Source organism: Vespa mandarinia, chromosome 2, assembly GCF_050613455.1.
Source record: "Vespa mandarinia isolate Hongniang chromosome 2, ASM5061345v1, whole genome shotgun sequence".
NCBI classification, from domain to species: domain Eukaryota; kingdom Metazoa; phylum Arthropoda; class Insecta; order Hymenoptera; family Vespidae; genus Vespa; species Vespa mandarinia.
In genome coordinates, this window is record NC_140811.1 from 15,345,001 (window position 1) to 15,365,674 (window position 20,674).

At 39.8% G+C, this 20,674-nt stretch overlaps 1 protein-coding gene and 1 long non-coding RNA gene across 4 annotated transcripts in view; both read left to right on the forward strand.

Annotated features, from left to right (window-relative positions):
- Nucleotides 1-20,370, forward strand: part of LOC146873234 (uncharacterized) — a 46,705-nt gene extending 26,335 nt beyond the window's left edge. Inside the window, exons 2-3 of the long non-coding RNA XR_014981848.1 lie at nucleotides 20,082-20,268; nucleotides 20,349-20,370. This is a non-coding gene — a long non-coding RNA (uncharacterized LOC146873234). The remainder of the gene's footprint in view (nucleotides 1-20,081; nucleotides 20,269-20,348) is intronic.
- MESR6 (misexpression suppressor of ras 6) overlaps nucleotides 1-20,674 on the forward strand; it is a 450,575-nt gene that overhangs the window by 129,335 nt on the left and 300,566 nt on the right. The gene's annotated exons all lie outside the window — the stretch shown is intronic.

The following is a 20,674-nucleotide window of genomic DNA, read 5'->3' on the forward strand; positions in this document are numbered from 1 at the left end:
CTATATCTATCTATCTATCTACCTTTCTCCTTTTGTTTTTTTCATCTCTCTTTTTCTTCGAGCTATCTTTTTATTATTTCTCTGTCGAAAAAGAGGGTCCGATGAAATCTGTGCGATCATGCGTACACATGTACAACTATTTTCACGCTCGGCTAGCATATGTCACGCGGATACTGTGAAGGTTCCAATTCATCAAGCACCCAGTAGTTAGCGATGTTGATAGCTCTTTGGCCGTTTACGCTCGTTGGCGCATCATTGGAGGGTCGTGGCTCATTTAAAATATTCACTTTCGGAGGGCTCGATTTTACAGCCAAACGCATAACGAATAAATAACAACATATATATATATATATATATACGTCATATTTTTTTTTTTAATTCACGAAATGTAACAGTTCAATAATTTTTTTTGACTTGTGATTCATCGAGAACGTATTTATAACAATGATTAGTTCATTATAGTTCAGATTAAAGGAATATTTTATCGTTTGACCAAACATTATCCTTCGAATTATGTTACCAATCGCAAATACGAATAAAGCGTACGTTTCTCTCTAAGAAATTAGTATCCTTCGATATTAACGACATTTCGGCTGTATTCATGTAAGCAAACACGTTATACCGTTATCGTATATTTGTAAAATACGCCTTCATCATGGGAGTACAAACAGGACGAGAAATTCGGTCAACTTGTTGTAACCTACTTACATATAATCGTCATTGATAAAGTGCCCTAAGAATCCATTTTAATTCGGTTACATTGAAATTGAATATATAATATTTTTAAAGACGTGAGATCATTTTAAAAAGGTTAAAATTCCTTAGAAAAATATTTCATCTTACGAGAATTAATATTTAACGATGATACATAAATATTATTAAACGTTTTGTTATTTTTGAAATCTATACAAAATTGATTTACATTCGATGTCAGATTTATCCACTATTCTTCTCGGTTTATAACTTGTTGACGCTCGTAATTCACATAGTAATCTACATTCTTCTTTTGTCTATTTCGACGGTGAAACTCATGTAAACTTAACGAGGCGACCAACAAACTTTCGCATGAATACTAAAGCATAGCGGTCTCTTCGCTCGCACCATGATCATTTATATTTAAGGTGATGTTAGGTAGGTTTACTAGATTGGATGGTTATGGCATTAATATGTTTGTACCGCACGTGCTCTCCTTCTTGCTCTCGGTTAAATGTATTTAAAAAGAAAGCAAAAGATGAATCGGATCTTACATTTATTATCTTATTCTAACAAAGAGGATAAGATATAAGAAATGAAAGACGTAAAAGATCTTTGAGAATATTTCTTTTAACATACGTTAAAGGACAAAAGATTTATATTCTTATAATAAAAAAATGAGAATAGAATGTTCAAATGTTTCGAAGATCTCTTATATATCTGCATACATGTGTACGTACATATATACGTTTCTTCGTTTTATTGTAAAATCGAAAATGAATTGATAATAACTTATATCAAACTTATGAAAAATTATATTCTCTTCAATCACAATTTTTCGATCCTCACGGAATGAACGTTGGATGTGAACTATTACGTTTGTCCTTTCTACAAGAGAATTTCACACATTTATAAACAAATCTGTAAGACGTTATACTCCTTAACATAACTATTACGAATTTTTCTTGGAAAATTGAGTTCATAATGTTGAGAAGAAAATAAGAAAAAGAAGAAGAAGAAGAAGAAGAAGAAGAAGAAGAAGAAGATGATGATGATGAAAGAAAGAAAAAAGAAACTAAGCAAAACAAAAGAAATGCTCGGCGAATGTCTTCCCAACGAATTTTCATCCCTTACAAATATTCGTGTCGAAGGATACGACGTTATTAAAACAAAATTGAGGAGGTTCGGTCTAAAAAACGCGGGGACTCGTATCTCTCCGAGATATTTTTCCATACTTCGAGTTCAGCCGAGCAAAAAAAGCATCCCTTCCGTCCGTGTTGGAGATACTTTCCTTCCATCCTGAGTAAATGTGCGAGTATGTATATGTGTATGTATAAGTGCAGACGAACGCTTATACGTGTGACAAAGGACAGAGAAAGGGTAGCGCGTGTGGAGGTCCGTATTGACGCCCACGTGCGCGCATGCGCTTTGTCTTCTTCGCCACCCTTACGAGAAACACACGCGGCGGACACACGTACTTACACGTACACGATATCATCGTCCTCTCGTGCACGCGCGACTGTATCGCACTCCTCTTTGCGACCACGGCCTTCTTCTTTTCTCTCTTCTCTCTTCTCTTTTCTTCTTTTCTCTTCGCTTTACTCTTCCTACTCTCGCAGCATACGACGGTTTTTCCCGGAATTTCCAAGTTTTTCATTTCGTCCGCTATTTTTCATTTTCATGCAACCTCCTCGCGCATCGGTGAGCCAAGAGATGAGTGAGAGAAACAAGGGAGAGAGAAAGAGAGAGAGAGAGAGAGAGAGAGGAGAACGTCTTGCTATCTGAAATTTTATTTTTTCATTTTTTCATTTTTTCATTTTTCCCTCTGTCCTACTGCTCGTTCCTTTTTTCTTTTTTTTTTTTTTATTTTTATTCTTATTTTTTAATTTTTATTTTAATTTGCCATTATTTCTCGACCCACATCAAGATCTTTCTTTTTGATTTTCCTTTTTGTCGGTTTGACTTTTTGTTTTTTATTTTTGTTTTTGTTTTTGTTTTTGTTTTTTTCCTCTCTTTTCCTCGAGAATATCTTTACGACAGAAGATCAAATTTGATAATTGCTTTGCCGTTCATTTAATATTTGAAATGCGATATTTCACGTGTATCGCGAGTTTCTCGTTCGACGACGATAGGGCAAAGATAAAAAAATAATAAGATATTCGTAGATATTCGTAAAGTACGATGCGAGTTTCTTTTAACGTAGAAAATATACGACAGCCGAGAGTAAAGAAGTAAAGAGAGGACGGTCGTAGAAAATTTATAAAGCGCTGTCTACGATTCCTGGAGATTTTCCTTCTTTTTTCTCCTGTTTTTCTTTTTCTCTCTCTTTTTTTTTTTCCCTTCCTTTTCCGTTCTTTTTCGGAACCGCGATAACCATGACTTCGTTCTCATTTATACGACGAATTAAGATAAAAGAGGCGCAAAGTCGGTGCCTTCGCCAAGCAAGTAGTTGAGAAAGTGTAGCCACGACCGTCGGATGCGGTAGCGGAGTAAAGGGAAGAGAAGTTTCTCTGAAAGGAAAAGGTTCGAGGTAGACGTTGCCTGCTCCCCCTAACGAGATTAATTTGTTTTATATGCGACCGCGCAACCGCCACTCTGTAGCAACATGAAAGTAACTCCTGGCAGATTGCGAGAGACGTTTCGTCCTCTTCGCTTCTCACCGTTATCGGTTCTCTCTCTCTTTCTCTCTCTTTCTTTCTCTCTCTCTCTCTCTCTCTCTCTCTCTTTCTCACAGAGGACCTTAAGATTCTTTGGATTTAATCGTAATCCCGAAACATATTATTAATCAATTCTGTCCACCAAAAACAGATATCATCTTATGAAATCGTAAGATGTCATCTTTACATCTTCTTTTTTTTTTTTTTTTTTTTTTTTTCTTTCTTTTTTTACTTTCCTTTTCTTTCTCTGTGTTTCTCCTGTACTTCTTTCGTGGTATCATTTTCTGTTTAATTCTTTTTTCTTTTTTTCTAATTTTTTTTTTTTTTTTTTTTTTTTATTTTAATTAAACCGACCGAAGACGATTTATATACCAATTCGATATATAATATCACGATTCTTTCTACGTTCGATAAAAAGCATGGATAGATAAAACGAGGACGCCGTCGATATCTCGAGAGAAAAATCATTCTTCCAGAATAAATCGGGAGGAAGGCGACTCGTTGAAATGCACGGCGTTCGAAGCATCAAAGGGAAAAGGCAGGAGGTACGGAGCAATTCCGTCTGGAGCGCGTTTACGCTGCATCTACCTTTTCTCCTTTCCTATCGGTACGGCTATTATTTTTCATCGTGTTGGTGACTACGTTGTAGGATAGTAAGAGGATAGAAAGAGAAAGGTCGAAGTAGTTTCGAAACGACGAGTAAGGCGAAAAAGATGGATCGAGAAAGAACGTCGAAGGGGAAAATATGGAACGTCGGAATGGGGAAAGGAGAGAGAATAGTCTAAGAGAAAGATATGTAAGAGGAGGAATGGTAGAGAATGGATGGAGAAGGAGAAAGGAGAAAGAGGAGGTAGAGAGAGAGAGAGAGAGAGAGAGAGAGAGAGAGAAAGAGGGGGGAGGGTATAGAGTCCGTAGAGTCGTTCGTGTTTTATCTTCGACTGAGTCCGTCGAAGTCGGGGTGGAAAAAAGGAGGTAAAGGGTTAGAGAATCGAAGAGCGGTAGACTTGGAAGGGTTGGGTCGACTGGCTGGCTGGCTGGCTGGCTTGGTTGCTTGCTTGCTTGCTGGCTGGCTGGATGGCTGGCTGGCTGGCTGGCTGGCTGGCTGGCTGGCTGGCTGGCTGGCTGGCTGGCATTGATCTGCACTGCTCCCAGCCACCCCGTGTGTCGGCTTTTCTTAGTAAAGTCTCCACCTCCGCCACATTTCTACCTCTTTCCCACTACCTTCGCCACTCACTCTCGTCTCTTCTTTATCCCATACCTCTTCTATCTATCTTCTCTTGTTCTTTTTCCCTTGAAACTACCACTACTATTGCACTTCCTAGATAGGTAACGTCTATCATCGAAGAGAGTACCAAGACTAGTAACATCGGCGGAACCAACAGCAGAGAACCGACAACAGCACTGACTACGTCACCAACGACCCAGCTAGTCAGTCAGCCAGCCAGCCAGCCAGCCAGCCAGCCAGCCAGCCAGTCAGCCAACCAGCCAGCCAACCAACCAGCCAACCAGTCAAACATCCAGCCAGAGTCGACCGACCGCCTCTCTCCGATTTTCCATCGCTCTTTTCATCATATACCCTCTTTCCTCTACGCGCCACTCTACCTTCTTTCTTCTTTCACGCTTGGCCTGCACACAGAAACGACCCCGAGACTTCTCTCAAGGGCATCTCTTTTCTCTTTCTTTTCTCTCTCTCTCTCTCTCTCTCTCTCTCTCTCTTTCTTTCTCTCTTTCTCTCTATCTCTCTTTTTTTGCTTTCTCGGGTTTTTCTTTTTCTCTTCACTATACTTTCGTATTTCGATTCTCTCTCTTTTACTTGCAAATATCGTACGAAGGAAAGGTAGACACGCTCACGAACTCTTTGCTCTTACGGTTTCTCTTTTCTTTTCTTTTTTTTTTTTTCTTTTTCCTTTCTCATTTTATTTTCTTTCTTTTCTTTTCTTTTTTATTTTCTTTTTTCTTTTTTTCTTTTTTTTTTTTCTTATTTTTACGATATCTTTCAAACTTTCAATATAATAAGGTTTCATTATTGTTGTCTTTGACTTTTGAGATATTTTAATGATTTATTACTTTCGATAAAACGTACGTTGATATTATTCTTTCGAAGCACTTCAATCTCGTAATAAGAATCACTTTTGGATTATTATACTTTGAAGTCAATGAGATCGATTAAAGAAATGAATGTAGAAATTGTTGTTTTGGATTTTTCTCGATTTACGATCGATCAACGATACGATGTTTATTCTTCGTTTCTTCGTTTATTATCGTTCGAATCAATATGCGAGAATGAGGAAGAAAGATATATGAGGAGGAAGAGGAGTAGGAGGAAAAGAAGGCGGAGAAAAATGAGGAAATGGAAGTGCGTGTGAGAAATGACGAAGGAGAGATTCGTTGCTCGTAAAGTGCTAATACAGGGTCTCTATTGATGTTGACCTTTCGTTCTTTAGAAGGCTAAAGGAGGTTCAAGTAACGTTGTACTAAAAAGAGAGATTTATCTTATCAAAACCTATTAGGTCCGTAAGAAAAAGTCGATAAGACCTTTATTAGTTTTAACAAGAATGCAAGGTAATTACAGGAAGTGTTAGCAAGTAAGGAGGAGTAGTTTACTCGTTACTTTCTCTTTTTTTTTTTCTTTTTTCTGTTTTTTTTTCTTTTTCTTTTTTTTTTTTTCTTTTTTCGTACTATCATCGGATAGAATCGAAGAAAATCTTCTTAAATCGATCGTGAAGATTAAGTGGCATTTCTTTTGCTACTCTTCCTCCTCCTATCCCTTCTTTCGTCTACTTGCCTTCCTTCGCGATTCGGTTATCTCGAGTAGCTTAAGTGGAGTTTCTCAATGAGAATCCGCTGTAGTCTCGTTGAACCGTAGATTCCAATAACTCTGACGCGGTAGGGTCAAGTGAACGAGGTTCGGAAGAAGTGGCGATTATTAAAGGTCGACCTACGAGATGCTGAGCAAGGATGAGAGGGCGTTCACTAATCCCTCGCTATTACGTTACACCAACGGCGATTTATCGAACGTGAACCGAGCCGAGGTCAGGAGCGCGAGTTCGTTTCGAGATAATGGCTCGTCCCGACGAGAGATCCTCTCGAACGAGGACGAGATAAATTGGGACGCGAAGGGAGTAAAGCTAATTTATATACGCCTTTCGCCCTCTTTCATTTCTTTTTTCTTCCTTTTTTTTTTTCTTTTTTTTTTTTTTTTTCTCTTTCCTACTCGTCAAACGATTTATTCTACTTCGTTTGTTCGTTCTCGGTCTGTCGGAAGTGATCGAACAAACGCAATCGATATATCTGCATATGTAAATATGAAAGGGTTGGAAAAAAAAGCCTGTGGAAAAAAAGAAAAGGAAAGAAAAGGGAAAAAAAAGAAAAAACCGAAATAAACAACAATGCGCGAGTGATCGCTTATTTGAAAAAAATATTTTCAGGAACGTCGAATTTGAACGTCAAAGTGGCTCCTCCAAAGCCGGTTCACCGATCGATTCTCGTTTGTACGCACACGCGTGTTCATGCATATCCATGGCTTATCCGCGCACACGTGCACGCGTTTCTATATTATGATTTGCAATCGTACGGCAGACAACGTATTCGAGCTTTCCCATTGTACGCTTCCGATGCGTCGATTACTTCGAGTACCTTCGAGTGCGCAGATTGTTGGAAGCTGACCCTAAATCCGGTAATTGCCGACAATACTTGCTCGTAATACCTTCTCACTACTGCGGCCAATTTATTCGCCAGTTTGAGCCTTGACATGGTGCCTCTGTGTACGCGAAGTACCGTACGCGAGATGGTAAGCCGTAAACTATTACCAGGAAGTACTGGCTATGGGAAACTATTCGCCATAGGAAATCCGATGATCATGCGGCGTCGATTGAATTTGCAAACTCTCGAACAGCCCGCGAAGCGGCGTTTACAACTCCGCTACTGACCGCTGGAAAGGACAATCCTGATTTCAAGCCTTTTTCCCTTCACTTTTTCATTTTATTTTATTTCATTTTATTGTGTTTTGTTATTTTACTCCACTGCTCGTTCGTCGATGTACTTTTTTCTTCTTTTTCTTTTTTTTTCTCTTTCTTTTTTTTTTCTTTTTTTCTTTTTTTCTTTTTTTTTTTTTTTTTTTATTACGAGATTTTCACGCCAATAGAAATCTAATGGTAGACGGTTTGGGAACGAAATATTGACAAGTTTGTGAGATCGTTTCTTTCGATAAAAATCGATCGTGATATTTGAAAAGAGAAATATATATGTTTTTTAAAAATTCGTACAATTACATATGTATATATATATATATACATATATGTGTTTGTTGGAAAATAGACGAAGTAAAAATAATATCGGTGTCTATCCTCGATTGTGTTTATCGATTCTTATTGTGTAAACACATAGTGAAAAAGAGAAAGAGAGAGACAGACAGATAGACAGACAGACAGACAGACAGACAGACAGACAGATAAACAAACAGAGATAGAGAGAGAGAGAGAGAGAGAGAGAGAGAGAGAGAAAAGTAAAAAATAAAAGTTACCTCGATGTTGGATCTTTCTTCCTACGCTCGTTTCAAATTTTGTTACACACTCGAGCCTCGGAGTTTTAAGTGCCCCGGTAAATTTGTTCTAGTAGAAAAAGGGCTGGCATCCAGCTCGTGTATATCTTGTCACGTTTTCTAACGACGTTACCTAACGTGTAAACGGACCTTCGGCAAACACTAACGACAAACAGCCTTGCCACGGCGCGACACGAAACTTTTCTTTACTCTCGGAAGTACGTATGCTTAGTGTGAGTACTTATTATCTATAATGAAAGTAAAGTAACTAATTTTGAAGATAACTCTATGGATAAACGCGAGGTTGTAGACGATTAAACGATAGATATTAATTTTTTTTGCACATCGAACCCAATTTGTTTTTCAATAATTTGTAAGTATAAAAAAAGATGAGAAAGAGAAAAAAAAGAGAGAGAGAGAGAAAAGAAGAAAAGAGAAAAGAAAAATAAATCCTCTCGATCATAGAGTGAAATTTTATTGTGTTACGTTATAATTATAATAACGTTCGTGACGACGGAAATTGAAGGAATATAAAAGAATAAGAAAGGGATCAATCATTTTGGATTAATCACGATGTTCAAAGTAGACGAACACGTGGCGTGACTAGAAAATTCGAAAAGATCTTCTTCCCACGCGTATATCTTAACCCTTATCCTAATCCGAGCGTGCGCTAATACGCTTGGCTTCTTTCTCCTTCTCTTCCTCAACCCTTTCGTTCTCCCTTAGGTACTCGAGAGATCCCTAATGTCCCCCGAGCATTCCGTAAAATCTACATACGAAAAGGAGGAGTGCTTTCCCATGTCCTTATCTCGCGGATACCAGCCGAGTTATCCATCCAAAGAAATCTAATCTCTTCTGGGTCGAGAACGAAAATTCCACAAGCGTTTTACGTGTTTAATACATATTCAAATTCTAAAAGGTTTATCCATGGGAGTGATTTTCGAATACACACACACACACACACACACATATATATATATATATATATATATATAAATATATCTACAACGATAATGAATTAAAAGATATTTAAGAGTTCGTCGTTGTATATATATATATATATATATATATATATATATATATATATACATATAATTATATAATATGTTGATATCGTCCATATGTTATATAAGAAAAAAGAAAATTTAAGTAAATTTATTCGAAGGAAACATAACGTTTCGATTTACATAGGACGCGTTGATAGCAAAGAAAAGAGTTCGTCGACCTTTTCTCTCTACCTGAGAATCGTAGAATATTTCCAATGGGGCAAAGAGTAATTAACTATGACAGAGAACCGCATCGAATATAGAAAGAGAGAGAGAGAGAGAGAGAGAGAGAGAGAGGGAGGGAGGGAGAGAGAGAGAGAAGATTCGGTTAGCGTTCGGAGAGGTAACGGAGGTAGGAAAAAAACCGAAGACAAACGTAGGATCGATCCATACGCGTACCAACTGGGCGCGACATCTGCATGCAGATGCATCCTTGGCGTTCTCACGTTACTCAGGTGGCGACCGATCGGACGACCGACTTTTCGAATAAATTACCAGCGCGAGAATCGAAACTCTCTGAAACATTTATAGACACCCCGTTGTATATATGGACAAGCCGTAGATAATGGCCCTACCTGGTTCTTCAACCCTTTTCGCTTCCTTCTTTCGTTTCCAACTACTCTCTCTCTCTCTCTCTCTCTCTCTCTCTCCTTTCTCTATCTCATTCCAATAGCCGGCTGTACGATACTATGGGCCATCTACATCGTCCTTGTTACGCCATTGTTACCTTTAGTCAGTTTTACGGTTATCGACCTGTGTCATCCTTTGAACGAAGTAATTCGATATGTTCGTGCTTATATTAAAATCAAAGAGAGCCACATCCTCGTACACAATGAGGAGAAAAATAGATAGCCTATTAAATTTCGAATCGATCGTACAGATCGATCGATCATTCGTAACGTAACACGGATAATAAGTAAGTACATACACATCTGTGTACTTTATATATACAATGACATAAGTAAGTAAATACGATCGCGTGATATTTTCTTCGGGAGTTAAGAGAAAGAAAAAGAGGAAAAGTATAACGAATGGAAAAGAAAAAGTAGAAGAAGAAGAAGAAAAGAAAAGAAAAGGAAAAAAAAAAAATAAACAAACTGGTGATAATCCGTGTACAAGGAGAGACGACGTTGTTGTTTTTTGAATGGCACGCGGCTTGGGAGGGTACAAACGACTTCTTGTTGCTCGGCAAAACAGAAATTACCGTGGCGTGACGGTGAGGAAGGACAGTGGAAAGATGAGGACACGAAGATTCCATTAAGGGGTAACTGGCGGTAATGAATGGAAGACACCCCCCTCCCTTTTGCACCACCCAAAGACCTCTGGATTTCTCGTTCACTTCTACTCTCTCTCTCTCTCTCTCTCTCTCTCTCTCTCTTTCTCTCTCTCTCTCTCTCTTTCTCTTTCTCTCTCTTTTCACCCTCGCTACGACCTTCTTCCGTCTCCCTTCCTCTTACTTTCTCCTTTTCTTCACGGTTACTACGACCAGAGAAGGCCAGCGTGATTTTCCTCTCAGTAAAAAATACTCTCGTTTAACTTTTCCCCGCTCATTATTCCTTGCCGCCCTGACCTAACTCGACCCGACCCCAAAGGCGGCTTCCTTTAATAACCCACAAAGAAGGAGAGAGAACGAAGACGTCGGACTAGGCGGTGAGAGAAGGACGATCGAAGAGAGACCGAGACAGAGACTACGAGAAAGAGAGACGCGACCAACGCCAAGGGCAATCCTTGGATGCTAATTTGTAACTGGGCTACTTCCGGAACAGTGGTTCCCAACAGTCGCATTGAATTTCATTTCAGCTTTTCTTATTCGACTTTATTTATATAAATTCCCTTTATTCATCTTTTCGAATACTTTCGTTTTTGTGAGTTGTGTCGATTAAAAAATAAAAAGCCGAGAGTTTTGTCATTGCCGTGAAAAGTTAATCTTTTAAATTCAATTTTTTCTTGTTTTTTTTTTTTTTTTTTTTCTTTTCAAATGTATATCAATCAAACGATATTTTCATCGAACGCTTTTTATCCTTTTTTTTTTTTTTTTTTTTTCTACGTTTAATATATTTCACCATCATTCATTTCTAATCGTACGTTCGTACGTTCATTCGTTTTATGTAGAAGCTTCGATTTCTCTTCGAATAATCCGCGGAAGAATCGAGGAAAATGGTGATATAAACTTATACCCGAAGGATGAGCACCTTGAAGGATCCTCTGGTGGCACGAGAGGGATGGTTTTCCTTGCATCGGCAATTAGACCCATCCCCTCCCGGATACCCTTCGTTCTATCCTGCCGGTTATAGCGACCAACCCCATCCATGGCATTTAATTACCTTGCAACCCCAGGCTAGCAGCCTCGGGGCCAAGGTCACGAGCCATTCAACTCTTCGTATTCCTCCAGCGACGGGACACACTGACCGAATTTACCCTTAAGCTCTGTTTCCTAGAGTCGATCAAATAACTTACTACCTTCTACCATCGAAAACGTTGAACTTCGATGGGTATCCTAACGATTAAATAAAAATTCAAATCCGATCGTCGTTTTATCGGGTTAAAGAAGTTTCCCGATACAATTACGATATCGATTTTAGCCTCTTATCGAGAAAACGGCGAAGGTTACTACTTTCTTTTGGCACGGTTCTTTGGACGAAGAAGAGGGCACTCTTACTTGAAGAGGGTCACTCGTATCTAACCCTCTTTCTATTGCCGGAAGGGTACACGAAGAGTGGGTCCACTCGACCCAACATTTCGATCATCCGTTTCTTATTCGACTTAATGTTAAAAGAGAATGAAAAGTCTTTGACTTTCTCTATCGCATTCCTCTTTTCTTTTCTTTTCTTTTTTTTTATTTTTTTTTCTTTTATTTTTTTGTTCTTTTTTTCTTTTCTTTTTTTGCTCCTTTCCGTAACGTAGTTCTCGAACGTTCGCGTGCTCGAGCGTCATGTTCCATAAATCAGCAGAGGCCTCGATCCTTTACGGAGTACTACCGAGGACAGCAGAGCCTTCTCCAGTCCGTTTCCCTCCTCTTCACCTTCCCTCTCTACCATCCTTTCTTTTCTTTCGAGTCGTGCGATTTCTCTCCTTCGAGTCGAGCGCCGGTCACCAACCCCTTTCCTCCTTTCTATCTTGCCCGCTATGTCCCTCTCGCCTGTTTATTTATTTTTCTTTTTCTTTCATTCTTTTCTTTTTTTCTTTCTTTATTTCTTTTCTTTTTTTTCTGCTTTTTTTCTGTTTTTTTTCTGTTTTTTATTTTTTTTTTTTTATTTTTTTTTTATTTATTTCCTTCGACTTAACGAACGAGACGTTGCCCTATTGTACTCCTCATTCTAGCCCCCCCCCTACCTCCACATCGTCGTCGACATCCTTTACAATCGATTTGCAGAGACGCCATTTTCGCTTATACCAGCAACCTGCAATCCCATAAATCAAGAATCCTCCTTTTAACCCACCTACTACCATCACTCTTCTCTCTTTCCATTTTACTCTTTTAGATTCTTCGAGAACGACGACGACCTTATATCCTTACACTCGAGGTTTATCCTCGATTCTATTCGTTAGTTTAGAAAAGAAGAGAAAGAGAAATTTTTTCGTTCATGTTTGAAGTTTGCCGTCAAGCAACGTAGGAATCGTTTCTTTGCTATCGCTCTCCTCTTCCAATTCTTTCGCCATTTTTCAATACTAGGACCAGTTCTATACGGGGGAAAAGGGAGAGAAATGCGAGGACTCGCACATGTATTCGAGAGGAAGGGTGCCCGTAGTCCACCCCCCCGAGCTGCGCAGAAGTTCCTTCCTTCCGCTTGATCGACATCGATTCCAAGATGGCGTCTCGTTGGTGGTGCGCCCACGGCATACATATCGGCCCATTCTACGAACGGCAGCCCGCCCTTAGGGGAGCCCCCTTTGCTTCCTCGGTCCACACCCCCTCCGCCAATACTACTCTCTCTCTCTCTCTCTCTCTCTCTCTCTTTCCCTCTTTCTCTCTCTCTCTCTCTCTTTCCCTCTCTCTCTCTCTTTTTCACCCTTCTCGCGTTATACGTTCTCTTCGAGTCGAGACGACGTCGATCGCCGAGCTTGAGTCGGCCGTGTTCGTCCTGGCTCTGCTGGAACGAGGGTGGATGTGGCCCAACCTCGAGTCGACTCCTAGAGAACTAAAAGAGAGAAAGAGAGATAGATAGAAAAAGAGAGGGGGGAGAGAGATAGGGGGAGAGAAAGAGAGAGAGAGAGAGAGAGAGAGAGAGTGTAAGGGTGAGTAGAGGGAGGCACGACGGAAAAGGCAGGACGAAGGGGGTGTAGTCGGCTTCGCGAGATGTCCGGACCGATATCGGAATCGCATTAGGACGCCGCGCCACTTTTGCCCCCGGGAACTCTCCCCTCGTCCAACCCCTCGTCCATCCTATACCCTCCTTTACGTTCCAACCCACTCCCACCTCCCTTTCGACTCGATCGCATCCTCTTTCCTTCGGCAACCTTTCGATCGACTCCTTTTTCTTCCACCTACAGTAAGCAGAAATATCGAAAGGAACGTTCACGACCACGCCTGCCTGTTCGTTCTACCGACGTGCCTCGGGCCCAGATGCTCTTTCCGAATGTTGCCCTCATTCGTACTTTTTTTTTTCTTCAAGTTACTTTTTTCTAAGACGATAGAAAAATAGAAAAGAATAGGAAAAGAATAATTTGAGAACTTTAGCGAGAATATATATATATATGTATATATATATATATATATACGTATACATATATCTTTTGTTTTTCTTTTTTTTGTTTCATTTCTTTTTTCTTTTTTCTCTCTTTTCTTTTTTTTGTTTTTGTTTCGTATCTTTTTCCTCTCCTAATGTTAGAAAAGAAATAGAGAATTCTTTATCGATAGATTTGTTCTTTTTTTGGTTTTATCAAATTTTTATCGATCTTAATGACGAATCTTGAAAATGTTTAAGGAGAGAGAAGACATATATAATAAAAAACCGATAAAGGAGTTTCTCAGTACAGATAAAACAGTAATGTCGGTATATGACGATGCCGCTAATAATTGTTAAATTAAATGCTTGCAGAGGAAAATGAGATTCGCGATTTCGCTGCTCAAACATCCTTATCGAGTAGAGCCACGCTGCTCGTTAAGGTTCCTCGTTCAATATCGTATGCTCGCGTTTCGGAGGGCAACGATCGAAGAGGGTTGCCGCGTGACTCGCTTTAGAGAACGAGCAATGAGGAGAAAGTGCGAGAAAGAGAGAAAGAGATAAAGAGAGAGAGAGAGAGAGAGAGAGAGAGAGAGAGAGAGAGAGAGAGAGAGAGTGAGAGTGAGAGAGAGGTCTTCGGAGGTAAAGCCGATTAGGATTTTGCTTCGCATCGAAATTTCACATCCCTCGAGACGATCTGCAAACTCCATATCCTTTCTTCCATTGCTTTATTCGCGTTATATTTTATTATGAACGATCGATCGGGTTCGTTAACGTGGATCAAAAGTCTCTGCACTTATCTTACTAATTTTCTTTTTCTCTCTTTCTCTCTCTCTCTCTCTCTCTCTCTCTGTTTTTTTTCTTTTTTTTAATTTTCTTTTCCTTTTTCCCTTTCTTTTATATCGAATTGATTCAGAAGCACGAGTAACAGTAGGGTAGTTCTGTCGCGAAAAGTAATCTTTGAAATAATAGCGTATATCACGCTCGATAAATTCGACGAAGAGAATAGAAAATAAGAGAGTAGAAAAAGACGTGAAAAGAAGAGAAGAGAAGAGAAGAGTAAAGAAAAGGTCTTTCCTTTTCTATCTCCGTTTGACGACGGTAGGAGGGACCTTTAGGACGTATTTTTCTCTCGCTTAGCACGCGTGCGTATTATGTACGTGTGCGCGCTTCGGCTAGAGGAAGGAGGGACGATAAGGAAAAGGGGACGTGCGAGGGGGTCGCATCTACGTTGGAAAAGAAGCTGGATGGTTGGATGCGAGAAAGGTGGAGGTGCGTCTACGGGGGTGGGATTCGGCGAGAAGAGAAGTGAAGAGAAGAGAAGAGAAGAGAAGAGAAGAGAAGAGAAGAGAAGTAAAGAGAAGAGAAGAGAAGAGAGGAGAGGAGAGGAGAGGAGAGTCGAGTCGAGAGTAGAGTAGAGTAGAGTAGAGTAGAGTAAAGAAGAGAAGAGAAGAGGCGAGACGAAAAGAGAAGCGAAGGTGAGCTCGGTCGAGCTCGAGCTAGCTCGAGCGAGCTTGAGCGAGCTTTAGCGAGGGAGAGAACGGAAGATTGATCTGCCGTGCGCGTACCTCCGATACGCGTTTTATTCGTTCCTTCACCCGCAACCATTTCTTCCCACCCTTTCTTTTTCCCTCTCCCTCTCCCTTTTTCTCTCACTCACTCACTCACTCACTCACTCACTCACTCACTCACTCACCCACTCTCTCTCTTTCTCTCTCTCTTTCTCTCTCACTCTCGTCTTTCTCCTCATCCTTGTCCTTCTCCTCCTCGCTTCTCTTCTTTTTCAACCTCCTTTTTCTTTTCCTCGCTTCGTCTTTTTCCTTAGATGAGATAGGAAGCTGCCTTTTTTGCAAAAGGGACGCCCGGATAATCGTGTAAACCGACGCACCTGCGGATTCGAGCCTAACGCAAATATATTTATAACGGGTGCTTCCTTAAAAATACAAGGAAAGAAAAAAAAAAGAAAAAGAGAAAAAGAAAAATTGAGAGAAAAAACCATTAAAAAAAAAAAAAAAAAAAAAAAAAAAAAAAAAAGAAAAAATCCACTTATCCCTACCCACGCGAGCGACAATTTCTATCGGTTCTTCTTCTTCTTCTTCAACAACCATGGTTCTCGTGGGCACTGAACGTTTCCTTATTTCCGACGTTCTTGATGAATAACCTGTTAATATTTTCAACGTTTTCTAATCGTACATTCCAATAAATGGATCTTTCGAACGTGGGTGAAACTCTTAACGTTTAGGAGTTTAACGGCATACAAATGATTTATACCTTTAATATGATATTATGATTTTCTCGATTGGTGTATTAATTTTTCTTTTTTTTTTATAGAAAGTAAAGATATTATTTAATTCTCGTTATATGTATAAATCTCGTCGAAATATTTAAACATCCTATCGGGTTTGGGTCTATATCGAAGATAGAACGCGTCTCTTGTGTCTTGGAACACCGTAAAAAGAGAGTAATGAGACGTAGGAGAAGTTAATGGATAGGCTTTCGCGGGCTGCCGGTCGGTAAGGATCATAAATTGAGTTCGGTGGCGTCGGTGAATTGCGTTCAGGAATATTTAACATAAAATTGAATTTGGATATAACGAAGGGTGGTATGGTAAAGTAAGGGTATGAAAGTACTTTGCTTACACCGACTACGGTTATTGCTCCCAGAAAATTATTGTTCGTAGAATGGAAGAAAGAAGGGAGAGACGATGGATTTCCACGCGTCATTACGCAAGGATCGAGTCATGAAAATCGGCGAATCGAGCGGCGATTATTCAAACGAAACCTCTAACAAGATTCCCGCCAATCAGCCACCGTAACGATCTCCGACCGACAAAGAGATCCTTCTTTCATTGCTAGAAGAAGACTAGCAAAGGAGACGAATCGAGTCAAAGTGATGGCTTACTTGACTTTTCTTCTTCGATTTGAGGACAAGTAGAAATTATTTCTCTTTGTGTTTCCTCGTTCGTATTTAAAATGAAATGATCTACATATATATACGTATACATAGATACATACATCGCATATATATATAAGCGAGTAATATGAAAGTTGACAGAAGTCAGAGAAAAGAAGACGGAGAGAAAATGAGACAGGTAGTTTCGAAAATGCTATCGGAAAGTACGTGTTCGACTTTTCTCTCTCTCTCTCTCTCTCCCTCTCTCTCTCTCTCTCTCTCTCTCTCTCACTCTTATACTCTCTTTTTCTCGTTTGCCTTTTCCATTTCCTCTCGTCGTTCATTTTCTTTTTTCTTTCTCCTTCTTCGCCCTATACCGTCCTCTCCCCGCTACCTCTTTCTCTTTCGCTCTACCCAACTCGTTTTACCCGGGCGATCGCAAATTTATTCCGTCGAGTCGGCGACGCCGTCGGCCGGCGGAATCGCAGTACTTTATACTCGTCGAGAATCGATAGACAGCCGCGCGCGGATATGGAAGCACTATATTTTCCTTCGTCGCACCTCCGAGCCTCTCTCAGAGGCTCTCTTGTCAATAAAGTGAGCACTTTCCTGGCACGGAGTTTCATTATTTCTTTACCCGCACCACCGACGCCGCCACTGACGCCTCCGCCTCCGCCTCCGCCATCGGCAGCAGCAAGGCCGACGCCCAACGGGAAGACGATCGTCGTTTTACTACGATCTCTCTTTCTATCTTTTTTTCTTTTTTTTTTTTCTCTTTCTCTCACGAACCATCTTTTCTTCTTAACGAAGGGTGATCTACTGCAAGTAACGTAGAAAAAAGAATTGTTTCACTTTTCTACCGTTCTTTAACCCTTTGAACCCAAAAGTACACGATCACGCTCTGCAAAAAAAAAACACATATATATATATATATACATATAAGCAAGAGAGAAATAAGAGAGGCCGATGGAGAAGGTAAAAGAAAGATTTTTTGGAGAAGGTAAAAGAAAGAAGTTGGCCAAGCGTACGGCCGTAGGGTAGGCTTACGAGGCAAGTTTCGGTGGTCTCTTGCCGTTCTGGAAAACGATACGGAATGGTATTGCAAGAGGCCGAAAGAAGAGAAGGATTTAAAAGGTAGTCGCAGTAATAGTGGTGGTGGTGGTGGTACTGGTGCTGATGGTTATGGTGGTGATGGTAGTACGTAGGGGGTTGGACTCGGAATCAAAGGAGTCAAAAGAGCTTTCCCAAGCTCTCTCTACCTCCCTTGGTTAGATTGAACTTCTTTTCCGCCCAAGAGTTTTCCTATTACTCCGAATTTCAAGCCGCGGCAAAGCCGGTACTACCTGCGACCATGTACTTTGCATACATATAATGTATACGGCTGATATTTTTACATATATGTATATACATATTCTATCTATATCCATGAATCTAACGATATATATGTGTTAGTGTGCGTTTACTAATACGCCTACGAAACAGATTAATGAATATCTCAAGCGGGGAAAATTGCTTTGAACGATGACAGTTCGAACGAGAGACGTTGGCATTAAAACGTTGAATGGTTTTATAAATATCATAATTCATTCGTGTTTTATTAAGCTTTTACAACGAATTACGATAATCATAGGCGTCCAGCCGGTCTATTCATGCTCCATAACAATCTGGATTTCGAAAGTCACGTGAATATAGTTTCACGTGACAACACGTTAAAAAATTTTCTTAATTTATCATTTCTATAAAAGTTAGAGGGGCGGGAGAAGGGGGAAGAGGAGGAGGAGGGGAGGGTGGTTGGGTGGAAAGAAAAAGAAATTATCCTAGTAGAAGGAAGTTGATTCTTTTTCTTTTCTTTTTTCTTTTTTTTTTTTTTTTTTTTGTCCTGGAAAACGGCTTTATGAAGGAGACGAGGTAAACATAGGACAAAAAACAGAGACAGGGAAACAAGCAGGACGTAACGTTATCCTCGAGTTAGCGAGTGTTAAAGAGATTAAGGAGGAAGGTCAAAGTGGCAGGACGACGTCGACGGGTTAAAGGCGTCCCATTAGTACTACCGCTTTAAAGCAACCTTCTACCAAGCTCCCGCATTCTCTCTCACCCTTGAGCGAGCCGCCTAAGTAAAAATCAATAATTCCTTTATCGTACAAATTAACGTTAAGCATATTCCACCCTCGTGCACGGAGCCTACGGTCGCCGTTACACCGTTTCCTGCCTCCTCTTTCCTCTTTCTCTCTGTTGCTCTCTTTCTCTCTCTCTATTTCTCTCTCTCTCTCTCTCTCTCTCTCTCTCTTTCTATTCTTCTCCCTCACTCATCACTCTGCCTCCTGCATAATATCAACGAGTGTGCCTTGCATCTTATTCCTGCCACTCCTGTTTCTTTCTATGAATCTTCCTATCCCATTCTTTTTCTTGTCCTTTTTTTCATTATTCTTTTTATTTTTTTCTTTTTTTTCTTTTTCTTTTTTTTAATTCTTTCTTCCTTCACTCTTTTTCTCTCTGGTCCTATATGTTCGATCAAGTACCACTCCTTTCACCTTTCTTTCTTCTCTTTTTTCTTTCCTTTTTCTTTCTCTCTCTCTCTCTCTCTCTCTTTCTTTTTTTTTTCTCTTTCTTACAATCCTCTTCCAGTTGTCGAACGACGTTCTAGCACTTTTATATTCGAACATGTTTATTTAAACGTTTTTAACGTTCCACTTTCTTTTTTCTCATCCACCTTCTTTTTCTTCTTACTCTGAAGTTATACTCACGGAAAAATTCTCGAGTATTCTTCGAGAGATCGCGAGCCATTATTTCCGTAATATCGTCCAAGAGCAACGTTTATATTCGCGAGCGTTTCGAGATCCACTCGTTTTGTCCTTCGCCGCGATGGCTTTGGAGAGGGTAACACCGTTGTGAGAAAGGGCGCACGTGGGGTGAGAGCTTAACGAAATAAATATGGTATCGTCTTGGTTCGCTTGTCGCCCTCGGTTCACCGAGCTCTTACAGTATACGTTATTTCACGCTCGGTGCGATAACAAAGCATTCACCATTAATTACGAACGGCTGCAATTATTTAACGACCGTCCTCGCAAAGGACGTTATGCCGCGCACGCGAACTAAACATACTAGGCCTTCTTTTTCTTTTTCTTCTTCTTCTTCTTCTTTTTTTCTCTTTTTCTGTCCTTTTTTTTCTTTTTCTTTTTCTTTTTCTTTTTTTTTCTTTTCTTTTTTCCTTTCTTTTCTCGAGCTTGAACACGTCCTACGCCATTTTATAATACGGGTATATCTACCCGTAGATTGACGAGCAATAAATTACTTTTTAAAGTTTAAAAGGAAAATAACAAAGAGCTTTTTCAACTATAGCGAGTTTAAAAGCGGGTACAAAAATATTATCTATTTATCTATCTCGAATAAATTCCTATAGATGGCGCGTATTGGCATTGGACACTAGCTATTCATTCTATTGATGTTTCATAATCATTAATAAAAGATATCATAGATTGACGGCAAAGTATAATGTTTTTATATGTTATATTTATTTAGAAAATTGATCATATCATATTGAATGATTCGATTCGAGTCTTTAAATAATTATTTATTTTCTTTGTTGCAGGTAAGAGGATTCGAATGCAAACAATCTATGACCATAACGATGACCATAAGAAAGGATCGTAAAAAAGATTAAGCGTAAAATGAATTACGTTAGTGTACTCGGGATATCTCGAGAGATACCAATCGTAAGATTTGGTTGAATCATGGAGTTATGGAGATGTGACATAAGGAGATAATTTAAAGGACGGGTAACAAGAGAATTTTCGTATAATTGATCGAGTCTAATGAGTTAAAGGGGACGAAACGGTATCGATGGTGGATATTAAAGAGTTCTAGGTCATGGCGACGACAGCCTCGAGGGAGGGGGAAAGAGAGAGAGAGAGAGAGAGAGAGAGAGAAAGTACAGAGAACTTGGGTACCAAGTTCTCTCTCTCTCTCTCTCTCTCTCTCTCTCTCTCTTCTACTTTCTTGGCCCTCCCGCTACTCGGTCGGGTCGGTCCAACCAACGCGCGGAGGGCGCTGATTGTAAATTAGTTAAAGGAGATGCTTCATTAGAACCAGCTGTTTGCACCCTGAGATTTCGATTTTCTGTTGGTAATGAAATTGTACCACAGTAAAGATCCTTTACTTTAACAATTATCCAATAATGATTAA